We start from the raw sequence: 13654 nt of genomic DNA, 5'->3' as shown, positions 1-13654 counted from the left end.
GGGACGCGGGCCTCTCACTGTTGTGGCCTCTCCCGTTGCGGAGCACAGGTTCCGGACATACAGACTCAGCGGCCGTGGCTCACGGGCCCAGCCGCTCCGCAGCATGTGGGATCCTCCCGGACCGGGGCACGAACCCGTGTCCCCTGCATCGGCAGGCGGACTCTCAACCACTGCGCCACCAGGGAAGCCCCCCAACATCATTTTTTGAAGAGAGTATCTTTCCCCCTTGAGAAGATGGTGAATTTTATGTTATGTGTATTTTAACACAACTTTTTGTGTTAAAAAAAGAAGCATATGCAGCAGAGATAATATTTGGCCCACAAAGGCTAAAATATTTCCTATTTATTATTTGGCTCTTTATAAAAAAGTTTGTTGACACTAGAGCTAGCGCCTACAGCATCCTAATACAGTACACCAGTGTCATACGTGTTGACAGTAAGCCCCAGTGTGATGTCTGTCATTCTCTAATTCTCTGATTCTCTTTGGAATATGCCTCTTCTAAGAGTGCACTTAACAATTAAAAACTCAATGGGGGCTTCCCTGGGGGCGCAGTGGTTGCGCGTCCGCCTGCCGATGCAGGGGAACCGGGTTCGCGCCCCGGTCTGGGAGGATCCCACGTGCCGCGGAGCGGCTGGGCCCGTGAGCCATGGCCGCTGAGCCTGCGCGTCCGGAGCCTGTGCTCCGCAACGGGAGAGGCCACAGCAGTGAGAGGCCCGCGTACCGCAAAAAAAAAAAACTCAATGGATTCATTGTGTGCATGACAGTGGAGGTGCCAGTGGCTGCGCCTTTGAGTCTGTGTAGATGTGGGCCCGGTTGCCTGGCAGGCCGGCCAGTGGCCTGTTTCTTAACCTTCCTGGTTGTGAAACGAGGATGAGAAATTTTGGCCTTGGAAAGGAGGGAAATGAAAGAGGAGAGTCTGACCAAGTGTCACTGAAACATTGGCAGGGAGCTCTGAAGGCTTCTTCGAAGGAAGAACCAATGTAAATCACGGGCAGCATTATTATCCTAGCAAATCTTTGAGCTCCTGGCCTAAATGTGTAAAATAATCTGCTTAGGCTCAAGAAAATGCCTTTTCTCTTTTCACACTGGATGTATGAATGTATGACCAACAGACTATCTAATTTAATGTCTTTTCCTATCTCACTTCTCTACCCCCGAGGCCTGGTCTGGGTCTCAGATTTCACCTGTAGCTCCTCTGAGCACTTGGTACCACACTTAGCAGCAAACAGCGACTCTTCTTCTTTGTTTACTGCCTGACTCACGTTCTGAAAAGCCCCTAAACGAAAACAGGCCTCTAGGAAGAGTCTCTAAGGAAATAAGGGCCTTCTGCCTGCCTCTGAGAACAATCTTGAGGCCCAGAGAGCTGGGAGGGCCCTGAGTGCCCAAGTATTCTCTCCCTCACCTTCAGAAGACAAATGCTTCATCACTCCCTGCATCTTCGGCCTTCAACCCACTTCAGTGCTCCAGGAAACATCCTGAGGGTTAATTATTTCTGAGGGCTGACTCAGACGGCATTTCTCTGCCAAAGGATTCTGTCAGCCAAGCGCGGTCCTGCAGTTACCCCTGGTGAGGGAGCCTTTGTGAGTCCCGTCAGGGAGGAAGCCCCACTGGCAGGGAGGCCCCAGGCCCTGTCGCTTGGGGTGGAGTCCAGACCTAATCCCCCAGGGTGAGGCTGGTTGCCGGGAAGGTAGCTGTCACTGGGCGAGTGAGGGAGGCCTGTGTAAGAAGCACTCTCACCACCAGCTGCCTTTCAGTCGGTCCCTGTGGGGCTACCGCTTGCCTTTCGTTTTCTTGATTGGAGACTGTGTCCCTGAATGGAGCTTAATGTCCTTTTGAAATTATCTGTTCTTTTTTTCTCTTTTAAAAATTTCTCTTGCATCCTCCGTTTGGTTCAGATTGTCACTGTGTCCCTGACGGCTGAAGGTATATAATGGGACATCCGGAGGAGAGGGTTGATTCTCAAACACAAACTGTCTGCCCTATGAGGCCAAACTAGGGGAGGGTGGGAGGGAGGGAGGGAGAGTCTCTGGGGGAAGAGGGCCTGGGAGCCATTCTTTCTCAGGTCAGTGTAGGATGAGGGGGCGGGGTGAGGGGGGAAGTCCTGGGAGAGTTGGGGGCAGGGCATCAAAACTAGAGCAGAAGAGGAAGAGGTGGCAAGGCTGTGGAAGCAGGAGAGCTGGGAATGCAGGTCTGAAAAGAATCTGAGAGGGCCTTCCCTGGTGGCACAGTGGTTAAGAATCCGCCTGCCAATGCAGGGGACACGGGTTCAAACCCTGGTCCGGGAAGATCCCACATGCTGCGGAGCAACTAAGCCCATGCGCCACGACTACTGAGCCTCCGCTCCAGATCCCACGAGCCACAACTACTGAAGCCCGTGCATCTAGAGCCCGTGCTCTGCAATAAGAGCAGCCACCGCAATGAGAAGCCCGCGCGCCGCCATGAAGAGTAGCCCCCCGCTCGCCACAACTAGAGAAAGGCCGCACGCACCAAACGAAGACCCAACGCAGCCAAAAATAAATAAATAAATAATCTTTTTAAAAAAAGGAACCAGGTGAAGGCAGGGCTATTCTTGTGTGAGAAATGGTAATTATACCAGTCAATTCCATCTCCTCTAAGAACCCAAGGCCTGTAGTAAATTACATAGTTACAATTCTACCCTATTCCCGATTTACCCACCAGAAAACACCACAAAATCCGACCCCATGTTTTGCAAGAGTCAATAAATATTTATAGAACAGCTTGTACGTAGTACATACAAGGAAGTATTTAATGTGTTATATCATTTGATCTTCTAAATAACCTGTGATCTATTTACTAATAAACAAATGAAGACTCAGAGAGGCTACAAGGTAGCCAGGAATCACAGGACCAAAGAGATAGTAAACCTAGGCCTGTCAATGCTGAGTAGACAGGCTATGCATCTAGTGAACAGTGTCTACCAGGCTCTAAGATCAGGGCTTGTACGCTGCTCCATAACCACGTCCAGGGCTCAGAAACTGGGTAGACCGATGCCTACAAATATGCCTCAGGGCTGCTTTCGGAGATTCTATTCTGATCCTCCCTCCTGTGCACTTCACTCCCCGGCTGCCGTCCTGTCCCCCTTCCCCTTCCAGGAAGGCACAGAATGGAGAAGTTGAATTTCATTATTTGACGTCCCAAGTATCTGAGTGCCTCCTGTGGTGCCAAGCATTATTCTAGTTTCTGGGGTTAAGAAAGTGAACAGGACAGATTAAAACCTCTGCCCTTATGGAGCTCATATTCTAGCCAGGGTACAGACATTTCTCTGAGAGATCAGGTTCTAACTGCATGGATCAGGTCCTTGCGTGGATCAGGGAGGATCTGGGGGAGAAATGTAAGTTCTGGGACTCCTAGGCTGCCGTGCAGAGACTGGAGCAGACCCCTGCTGGGTTGTCTGCTGACCTACCTCACCAGTTGTGCCCGCTCCCATTGCTGTGGTCCAGGCATGGGCTTTGCAGCTCTGTCTGTGGACCCCTTCCCTGGTTCTCATCCCAGGATGGGCTTCTAAGCCACGCTGGCCTAATTAGTGTCATTGCCACAGGATCTGGAATTGAGACTAAAAGGTTCAATCTGGGCTGATCCCTTGAACGTGTAAAACACCAGAAGCTAAGGCATGGCCTTTTGGGTATTTTTTATTAACAATATTTATTTTATTTTATTTTTTACCATATGGACTGGAGAGCATAAAAAGTCCATTACAGAGTAAGAGGACAGAAATGGACTCAGACATAGAGCTGCAGCATGGACAGACAGACACCCTGATACCCTCTAGGCCCTGATGTTGGTATTTTCCTGAGGCCCAGCTGCTCTCCTGCTGCGGGCATAAGAAGAAACCTCACCCATTCAATGACTTATCCTTCTGTGCTTAAGCTGGCTTAAGTTGTTTCTGCTACTCAAGACCAATTCAGTCTCATCGTCAATGTAAACAAAAACTTGGAACTTCTGTTCAGGGCAGAAGCAGACTTAGAATTGGCCTGATAAGATCAGGACTGGGAGTGACAATCAAACTGGTCCCTAGAGACCACGTATCACTTAGGACACTCTCCTGCCGGGCACCACCTCTCTTCCAAGGCCCAGGGCTAAGAGCACACAGGGAACATGCAAGTTGATCTGGATACAACCAGAGGCTGACCTTCACCCAAATCTACTCTCAGTAAAGGATCAGATTTTTGATCCACATGCATTTTTTCCTTTGCTCTAGGCCCTAGAAGGGAGAAACAATTGTGGTAAAAGACAAAGAAGGAGGGACTTCCCTGGTGGTCCAGTGGGTAAGACTCCACACTCCCAATGCAGGGGGCCCAGGTTCGATCACTGGTCGAGGAACTAGATCCCGCATGCATGCTGCAACTTAGAAGTCCGCATGCCGCAACTAAAAGTTCCCGTGTGCCTCAACGAAGATCCCCAGTGCAGCCTAAATAAATAAATATTTTTTTTAAAAAAAGAAGGAAAAAGATAAACTACCTTCTAAACTGTGAGTCCAGTAATGGAGTGGCTGTCAGTATTGATCTTTGCAAGATCATTGCAAGCTTAGCAAGAATCAGCTACTGGGTCATAGCCTGTTTGGAAAGACAAATGTAGTCCATTAAAAAGGACTGCATATCAGCTACAGAAAGCTCCTTATTTGACTACCTTTACTCTACTCCTGACTGGTTTCCACTTGCCCTACAAGCCCCAGTTTTCTCTGGGAAGCCTTCCCCAAGGTTAGGTTAGGGACCTCTTCTCTGTTATAGTACTTCCTTAAAGTATACTCTGTTTAAATTGCCTGTTTAAATTCCTGAGAGTAGACACCATGTATTTTAGCTCAATACCTGGCAGATGGTAGATATTTAATATAAATTTATTCAACAAAGGACTGAATTCAGGCATTAATTTAGTGCTACCTCAAAAGTCTCCATATCTAAACATCTACAGACAACCACTCTGTGGTCATCAAAGCAAGTGTTCATTTTCTCATGTGAAAGAAGTCCGGAGGAATTCAGTCCTGGGCAGGAATGGTGGCTCCAGAAGCTATCAGGAACCCCAAGCTGCTCTGGCTTTCTCTAGCACCATCCTTAGCACTTGCTTCCCCAAGGTCCAAGAGGGCTGTGGCATGTCAGCCATCACATCTGCATTCCAGGCAACAGGACAGAGGGAGAAGGGCAAATGGGCAACAAAAGGGCATCTTGCCCATCTGAGTCGAAGCAGACTTCTTGAAAATTGCACATATAACATCCTCTTATATCTAATTGGTCAGGAAAGCTTAGAAATGTGGACAATAACTGGGCACATTGCTGTCCCAAATAAACTTGGAGTTTTATAGTTCAAGGGGAAGAGGAGAACAGATCGCATGTAGGAACCTGAAGTCTCTGCCCCAGTCCCCAAACAAAACTGTCAGAAAGCCCCCAGCCCCCTTTTAAGATAAGTGAAAATATAAGTAGCTCTATAGGGAGCTCCACTTTGCTCTGTATCTCCGTTCCCTTTGATAGATGGGCTGGTAATCAATACTTTTGTATCCGCATAGAGAACTAAGAGAAGCATGGAAAGGGGCATCTCCTGTGCTCTGGTTCTAGTTTGCACCCATCGCTTGCACTTGCCACGGATGGGACCATATGAAGGGTTCACCACAAACAAGCTGCAGAAAAGCTCTGTAGCAAGTGGGCAACCCTCACAGGCCTGGATGACTCAGCCGAAATGGGGATCGCCGATAATGCTGAATGAAACACAGTGCACTGGGGGCCCTGCTGTGGGGTTGACAGCCCGGATGCTCCGTGTTTCAGATCCGCAGCTTGCAGGAAGTGCTCTGACAGCATGCAGGCCTGTGCACTGGGCTCCAGGACAAGAAGGAGGAGGGAAAATTTCCTTCCACCCTCGCCCTTCAAGGCAGACGGTCCCCAGCAGCCACAGTTAGAGCATCCTCCCCAGGACACGGGCAGAAGCCCCCACTACCTTGGGCTCTCTAATTAGCAGTTTTCTCAGACTACAGCTTGATTTTCTCTTAAATCGGAACCATCTGTATGCAGGACAACTATGATAAAGGAAACATGGGAAGTAATAACGAGCTCTGGGGTAGAATCCTGGCCCTGCCCCTTGTTTTCTGTGTTGCTTTGCTGACTTGTTTAACTCCCCCGCACGAGTCCATTTCCTCAGGTGAAACAGGAGTGGCAACACACCTACCTCACGGAGCTGCTTAGAGGATTAAACAAGATAATGCTGGTGAATGCATTTAGCACAGTGCCTGGAGCACAATAGGTACTCAATAAAGGATAGTTAAATTTACATCTGAGAATACAGAGTGGAGATAGATGGCCAAAGCCATTGTGAAGACTCAGCCCCTGAACAAAGCTTCCTCTGAAATTAGAGAAATGTGCAACCCTGGTATCTTGGCTGGAATCCCAGGAAGGGATGGGCACTTAACCACGGCAAGCCAGCTCCAGCACCAGACACCAGGCTCCATAAGGGCAGGGGCCACTCCCCAGCCAAGGGCAGGGCTCAGGGAATGGATTCACATCTTGTTCTGGGGACACTGCGCTTGGAAAAACATTATTGATTCTGTGGTTCAGGTTGCAAAGAGAGGAAGAAAGACTGAATGCCATTACATAAAGCACGTAGGTCCACTGTGCTTTCCACTTAGAGAGGCACTTGGTAATCATTTTCATTAGTGTCTCTTAAAACTATCTCAGAGATAGCTTATTCCCATTTAGGAAGGGCAGAAGGTAGAAGTAACTGGCTGAACAGCATGAGGCCAAGTAGCAAAAGTTGAGAGTTCATGACCCCCAGATTTCTAGCACGTTGCTTACTTAACTCAGCAAGCTCCCTCAATCCTCTCAGTGAGTGCCTGGCAGGGCCTCTGCAGTTGGTGTACTCACCGCTCACATCGGGCGCTCATAATCACGGGAGAAAGGCAGAGGCGGAATTCTAGGGTATGTGACTGTTTTCGCTCACGGCTTAGGACAAGAGGTGAAAAGCGACCCTTCCAACCAAATCACAAGTGGATCTGACTGCCAGCAAGTCCTGGAGCGGGGAGGTTGGAACTCTTCCAGGACAGACGTCACACTATAGAGCTCTGGAGTATGCGATGGGGGCGGAGGAGGGGTAAGAGAGCCAGAGGCAGCCCCTGTTTTCAGCACATGGAAGAAATCACAGCCGGAGTGTGGCGCGGTGGGGCTGAGGGGAAGGTAGAAGCAAATCCGGGTGTCGCGCTAAAGGCGCACCTACTGTGTGCTGGGCCCTGTCTCTTTACGGATATTAGCTCATTCTTGGCTCTGACTCTAGGAAGCAGGTATGATCCTTATCTCCTTTTCACAGAGGCTGGGCCTTGAGCTCAGATAACCTAGCTCCTGATTCTGGAATCTCCACAGTCATTTAAGCCGCCTCTCAGGACAGCACTGAGTGTGAGTCCGCAGAGCTGAGTGTTGGGCTCAGGCTCTGGGGACGTGCGCCCCTCAGGGAGGAGGCCTGGCCTGCCCCCCTCACCCGGGGGGACTCATGCCTTTGATCAAGGCAGCATTACGATCCGTCCCTGCCATCACAAGCAGAGACACTCTTGGCACGAGCCCCCCGGGTCGGGTCAGTCTTCGGGGGACAGGATGCTGAGAGCGCTTGTCTTGAGCTGTGCGAAGAGCATGGAGAGCCCACTGGGCCTGATCCGCGAGGGGATCGGGAGCACGGCGGGGCCAAGGGCTTCTCCTCCGTTGCCAAAGCCTGGGGGCGCCTGAAATCAGTCCCAAAGCTCAGGCCTGACCCCATGTCTTGCGGGTCCCGGGAACAGAGCTCAAGGATTCCAAAGAACGCATTTCATTTTATTTTGCTTCCAATACCAAAGCAGCCCCCTCTGCTCACGGAGGCAGAGCCCCTTCCTCTCTCTTTTCCAGAAAAATCCCGAACAACAGCTGCTTTGGATTCTTGAGCTGACCCCGCATGGAAGCTGCTCGCGTGGCCCCAGTCTCTAGGGGTTTCAGACAGGGAGAACACCTGATCCGGAGCCTTCGGGAGGATTCTGAGGGGTGGCAGGTCTGCCTCTGCTGCGTGTTCATTAACCCCTGGGCTAAAAACTGACTAGTCCCAACCGTCTAATGCCAGTTGTCAAGACAGGCCTCAGCAAGCAAGCAGCTTGTTGGGAGGCGTCCTGAGTCAGCTGGGAAAGGAAAGCTGCCGGGCCCTCTGACCTAACTCAGGCGTGCGTCATACTCTTTCTGTTCTCTGGCATCCTCTGCTTCTTCCTAAGCCCTTTTCTCAGCCAGGTGCCTTGTGTGGTGTAGACAGAGAGCAGGACAGGAGGACAGGAGCCGCTGAGCCCAGCGAACAGTGGTCACTCTCTCCTGTCACACCCGCCGGCTTACAAGTCCAGACACAGGTGCCTTCCCCTCCCAGTGGGACACGCCAAATCTTCTGTAACATTTTAAAACAGCCATGGAAATGCCAGATGACAAAATTTCCCTTGGAGATTGAGAAATTGCGATTCGGATGATGGCAGAATTCTGGAACTTGTGACAGATTTGCTTCCCAGGGGAGGAGAGGGCGAGGTGAAGGCACCAGGCCCCCATCCCAGGTCAACCAGAGGACCTCATCTCTTCTGTTTTATAGACTGAGGTTGGGCACAGATTTGATCTGAAAGAGTTCCTTTTCTTTACAAATGTTGATGGAGGGACTTCCCTAGCCAGTGGTTAAGACTCCGTGCTCCCAATGCAGGGGGCCCGGGTTCGATCCCTGATTGGGGAACTAAGATCCCGTATGCTGCATGGTGCAGCCTAAAAAAATTTTTAAAAATGTTGACAGAGCCCTGTCCGTTAGTAGCTATGAAGAGTTTTGAAAAAGGAAAAACTAGAGAGGGAGAGGTAGTCACTCCCTGGGTGAGAGGTAAGGCTAAAAAAGTCGTCTGGGCCTCAGCAGGGCACCTGTGAAGGGGTCGCTACACCACCTGCTGGTTCTAAAACAGGCAGATTCTAGCCTAACGGATTCCTCAAACTCTCTTCTTTGGGAAATCGGAAGATCACAGTTTGAAGTATCAATCCGAGGTAACAAGCACATATAGAAGGGTCCTACATAATCCAGAGATTTAAAAAATGTGAAATTAAGTCATGAATGCCTGGCAGCGTCTAGACTCGTCTAGTCCTGAAAGACACCACCCAATGCTGCTTCAGAATCAAGCCCAAGAGTAGACAGATGCTATTAAGACTGATTTGTCCTATTCTCTCTTCTCCTGGGTGTGTGAACCCCTGAATACAGAAAACCAGAAAGGAGCATCTCAACCCATTTCGGTGGTGGCCTCCTTTAGAGTGAAATGTGAGGCCAGGGCTCCAACCTGCTGCTGTCCTAAGAATTCCCAGGAAGGCTTTGTGCTGTGACCTGGATGCCCGTCCAAAGTGCCTTGGCTGGGCTCTCCTTCCCTCAGGGTCCTGCTGCTATCAGTTGACTGGTAACGTTTCCTTTCACTGCCTTTTTCAAACTGCTGGGTGAGTGCCAAGCGCTAACTTTGCAGGGTTCATTCACCCCAGGCTGGATCTTTTCAGTAGTGTAGGAAGGTTATGTGTTTGCAAATCAGCATAGTAGGGCAGAGTGATTTGGAAGCCATTTCATTTTTTCACTTCATCAAACTCCTACTCGCTGGCAAACTCTAAAGCAGCGATATGAAACCTTTCTGGAGTTGTGACACCCTGTTGTCACTCATTTCATCTCATCAAACACCCACCCCTCTTAAAAATACCATGAGGCATGTATTTATTTTTAAGATTAAGGTGAATTAAAATTGGAAAATTACCTGAGAATTTTCTGGCACTCTAGCAAAAAAGATTTACCAGAGGTGTTTAGAAATCAGAACTAGGGATCAGTACTGTACACAAGGAGGACATGTGGCCAAATTGAGACGTTGGAGGAATTTTTCTTTGCTGCCTCTCTCCTCCCACCGCACAACTCCGCTCCCCAGTGAACACCCCCTCCCCTGGAATCCATGCCCTCTTGCTGCCCTGTACCTCCCTTCATGGCACTTCATGCAGGACTGGACCTTCCCTGGACCTGTCTTCTACTCTTTCTATCAACACTTATCCCACGCCAACTCCTGCAGGTGGCTCTTGTAGGCTAGTTGTTGGGGGGAAAAAAGCTAATAGCTGCTAAGTTCCCTTCCAGCATGAAAATTTTTGCAGGGTTAATTGTGTTGAAAATGAATCCCTACCAGGGATATTTGTAATTTAACTAGAGATAATATCATACCCAAAAGAATTAATTTCCAGTGGAATTTCAACAGGTAACAGACATGGCCAGTGGAGAGTTGAGAGATTAGCCCATCCTGCTTTGTGGTAATGCCCATCCTAGCCATGCAAGCCTTTGCTTTGGGATAGTATAAAGGGCACTGAATAAGAGGCAAGTGACCTGAGTCTATTTCTGACTCAACCCTATTCAACCAATATTTACTAAGCACCTACTATAGGCCTGGCATTGGGCTAGGCTCTAGGAATCCAAAGATGAATGAGACAGAGTCCGTGTCCTCAGTGAACTCCTAGTCTGTTAGGAGGCAGCTATTACCGTGATGAATGTTCCCACAGCAGTATAGACAAAACGCTATGGGAACACAGAAAAGAGGATAATTAATTCTGCCTGGAGGAAGCCACGGAGAATTAATGTTTGCATCGGGCCTTTAAGGATGAGAAGGACTTCAGCAGACAGAGCACCAGTGAGAACAGTGGGGGAAAAACACTGGAACGAAGGCACAAGGAGGTGGTTGCTGGGGTGGGGGTGGGGGTCCAGACATATGGGACACAAGAAGGGAAGGGGCAGGCGTGATGGTGAAAAGTGAGGATGGGGCCAGAGTGTGAAAGGGCTGTCAGTGCCTTACTCGGGAATGGAAACGGTACCCTGCAGACTGTGTGTAGCCATGAGAATTTTGAACTTTCACGGAAAGACACATTCAGGACACTGCCACCTTCTCATAGGCAAGAGGTATGGCGGTTTTACCCAAGGCTGTGAGGATGGAGAGGAGGGAAAGAGATGCTCTGAGGATAGAATGGCTGCATATGATTGGCAGCTTAGATGTTGGAGGTCAAGGAGAGGGAGCAGTCACAAGTGACAGATGAGGCCTCCTGCACAGGCTCCTAGAGGTGGGGAAGCCAGTAAGTGAAGACAGGAGCAGGAGCCCACAGGAAATCAGAATGAGCTTGCTTTAGGGCCTGCTGGGTTAAGAGGCCAGGGTGTGTGGGGCTTCCCTGGTGGCTCAGTGGTTGAGAGTCCACCTGCCGATGCAGGGGACGCGGGTTCGTGCCCCGGTCCGGGAAGATCCCACGTGCCGCGGAGCGGCTGGGCCCGTGAGCCATGGCCGCTGGGCCTGCGCGTCCGGAGCCTGTGCTCCGCAACGGGAGAGGCCACAGCGGTGAGAGGCCCGCGTACCACAAAAAAAAAAAAAAAAAAAAAAAGAAAAGAAAATAATAGATTATATAAATGTATTATGTAAAATTTTTAATAAAAATATCTGGAAACCAAAATCAGCAAAATATAAATAATAATTATCTAGAGCACAGTGGGAGGAATTTCTGTTGGTTTAATTATTTTTCTTCCTGCTTCTCTTTATTTCCTAATCTTTCTACAACTAGTATTGCTGGCATAAATAAATATCTTTATTTCTTTCAAATGTGCAAGGGCCAGTTTATCAGTTGTCTTCCCAGACTGAAGAGCAAATGAAGAACAGAAAAGCTGTTGGAAAAAAAAAAATCTATTAAAAGAAAAAAAGTGGCTAAATTGGAAATTACGGGCTACAAAGTATATTTTACAAACGGATCTCCCTTTCCCCTCCCATGCACCCTCTGGGGGATCCTTTGGAACTGGATACTCTCAGGTCATAGTCACATAGAGGATCATATACAGGGTCCTTTTAGACACAGTTCCACTTTGCCCCCCAACTTTTCCTAATATTTTAGCTCTTCCACAGTCTCTCAGATATAAAAACCACTCAAGATCTAATTTCTTACCTTAAAGCTATTATTACTTTTTAATTCTATTTTGCTCTGTGCAGTTCACCTTCTAAACTGGACATGTTGTTGCAGGGGATGAGTATTCGTGAAGAGAGTGGTCAAGTGAGGGTGATCAGGCCTGAGAGTGATAAACATCAGCAGAAGCCAAAGGGATGCTGGGAAACAGGCTTGTATAACATGGTCAGCTCTAACTGGTAACCATACGTATGCAAAATAAGATACTATTATTATCACCTCTGCAACTGAGGGGGGAGAAAAGATAGGATCCAGTCTTGGCAATAATGCAGGGAAACAGACTTCATAGGCTGCTGATGGAAGTGTAACCGGCTACAAGCTTTTCTGCAGGGCTTTGGCAATGTGGATTCAAAGCTATCCACAGGTGCATAACTTTTGACCCAGAAATTCTACCTCTAGAAATTCATTTTAAGGAAGTAATCAGAGATGTAATTATATGCTTATCTATAAGAATATTCATCAGTTTTATAACAGAAAATTTTAAGAAAGAGTAAGTTTCTATCACACAGATCTGTGCTCAAATCACAACTTACTAGTGAATGAACCTGGGCAAATTCCTCAACTTTTTTAAAGCCTCAGTTTCCTCATCTGTAAAATGGGCACAATAATAGTACCTTCTCCTAATCATTTCCCCAGCCTTGACTCACCATTTCCGTACTTCTCTTGGCAACAAAACTCCTCAAAAGAGTAGGCTATCTGCACTCTCTTTGAAATCGGCTCCTACCAGTTTCTTGCCCTCGCCACTCCAGTGAAACTGATGTTGTCCAGGTCACCAACATTGACTAAATTCAACGAACAATCCTTGGCTCTCATCATAATTGGGCATACTTCAGCACAGTTGGCCCCTCCTTCTGTGACATACTTTTTTCTCTTGGCTTCCAGGACCCTGTACACTCTAGATTTTCTTCCTACCTCACATTGGTCACTCCTCCATCTCCTTTGCTGTATCTTCCCTTTTCCCTGCCCTCTTAAGGACAGAGCACCTGGGACTCAGTCCTTGGTCTTCTCCATCTACACCCCTTCACTCTCCCTTGATGGTCTCATCCAGTTTCAAGATTTTGAATACTATCTGTATGCAGATGATTCTAATGTATATCTCCATTCCAAACCTCTCCCTGAAATACAGGCTGGTTTTTCCAACTGACTACGCAACATCTTTATTTAGATGTCTAATAGGCATCTCAAAATTAACATACAGAACAAAGTTAACATCCTTATTTTCACTCCCCAGTTTGCTCCACCCATGGCATTCCTACCTCAATTCCGTTCGTCAGGTTGTTCAGAACAAAAACCTTAGAGTCATCCCTAATTCTTTTTGGTTTTTTCCCTGTCATACCCTACATCCAATCTCTCAGAAAATCTGTTGACTCTACCTGCAGAATATATCTGGAATCAGATCAGCTTTTACCACCTTCACCACTACTAGCCTGATCTGAGCCACTATCCCCTCTCACCTGGGTTACTGAAATGGACTCCTAATTAGTGTCCCTGTGATCATCCTTGCCCTCCACCACTCTTTTCTCGAGACAGCAGCCTGGGGCTTCCCTGGTGGCGCAGTGGTTGAGAGTCCGCCTGCCGATGCAGGGGACGCGGGTTCGTGCCCCGGTCCGGGAGGATCCCACATGCCGCGGAGCGGCTGGGCCCGTGAGCCATGGCCGCTGAGCCTGCGCGTCTGGAGCCTGTGC

At 48.7% G+C, this 13654-nt stretch overlaps 2 long non-coding RNA genes across 4 annotated transcripts in view; one reads left to right on the top strand and one right to left on the bottom strand.

Moving 5' to 3' along the window:
- Nucleotides 1-7441, bottom strand: part of LOC102983821 (uncharacterized) — a 38327-nt gene extending 30886 nt beyond the window's left edge. The window contains exons 1-2 of the long non-coding RNA XR_449269.3: nt 6864-7441; nt 4480-4574 (exon numbers count right to left, since the gene is read on the bottom strand). This is a non-coding gene — a long non-coding RNA (uncharacterized lncRNA). The remainder of the gene's footprint in view (nt 1-4479; nt 4575-6863) is intronic.
- Nucleotides 1-13654, top strand: part of LOC114486110 (uncharacterized) — a 47891-nt gene that overhangs the window by 21645 nt on the left and 12592 nt on the right. Inside the window, exon 4 of one of the 3 annotated variants that reach the window (XR_003679345.2) lies at nt 12027-13648. The exons of the other annotated variants lie outside the window; for them this stretch is intronic. This is a non-coding gene — a long non-coding RNA (uncharacterized lncRNA). Of the gene's footprint in view, nt 1-12026; nt 13649-13654 lie in introns of those variants that run through there. 3 annotated transcript variants of the gene reach the window in all.

Source organism: Physeter macrocephalus, chromosome 4 (assembly GCF_002837175.3).
Source record: "Physeter macrocephalus isolate SW-GA chromosome 4, ASM283717v5, whole genome shotgun sequence".
Classification (NCBI taxonomy): domain Eukaryota; kingdom Metazoa; phylum Chordata; class Mammalia; order Artiodactyla; family Physeteridae; genus Physeter; species Physeter macrocephalus.
The sequence above is the reverse complement of the archived record's forward strand: the minus strand, read 5'-3'. Positions and strand labels throughout refer to the sequence as shown.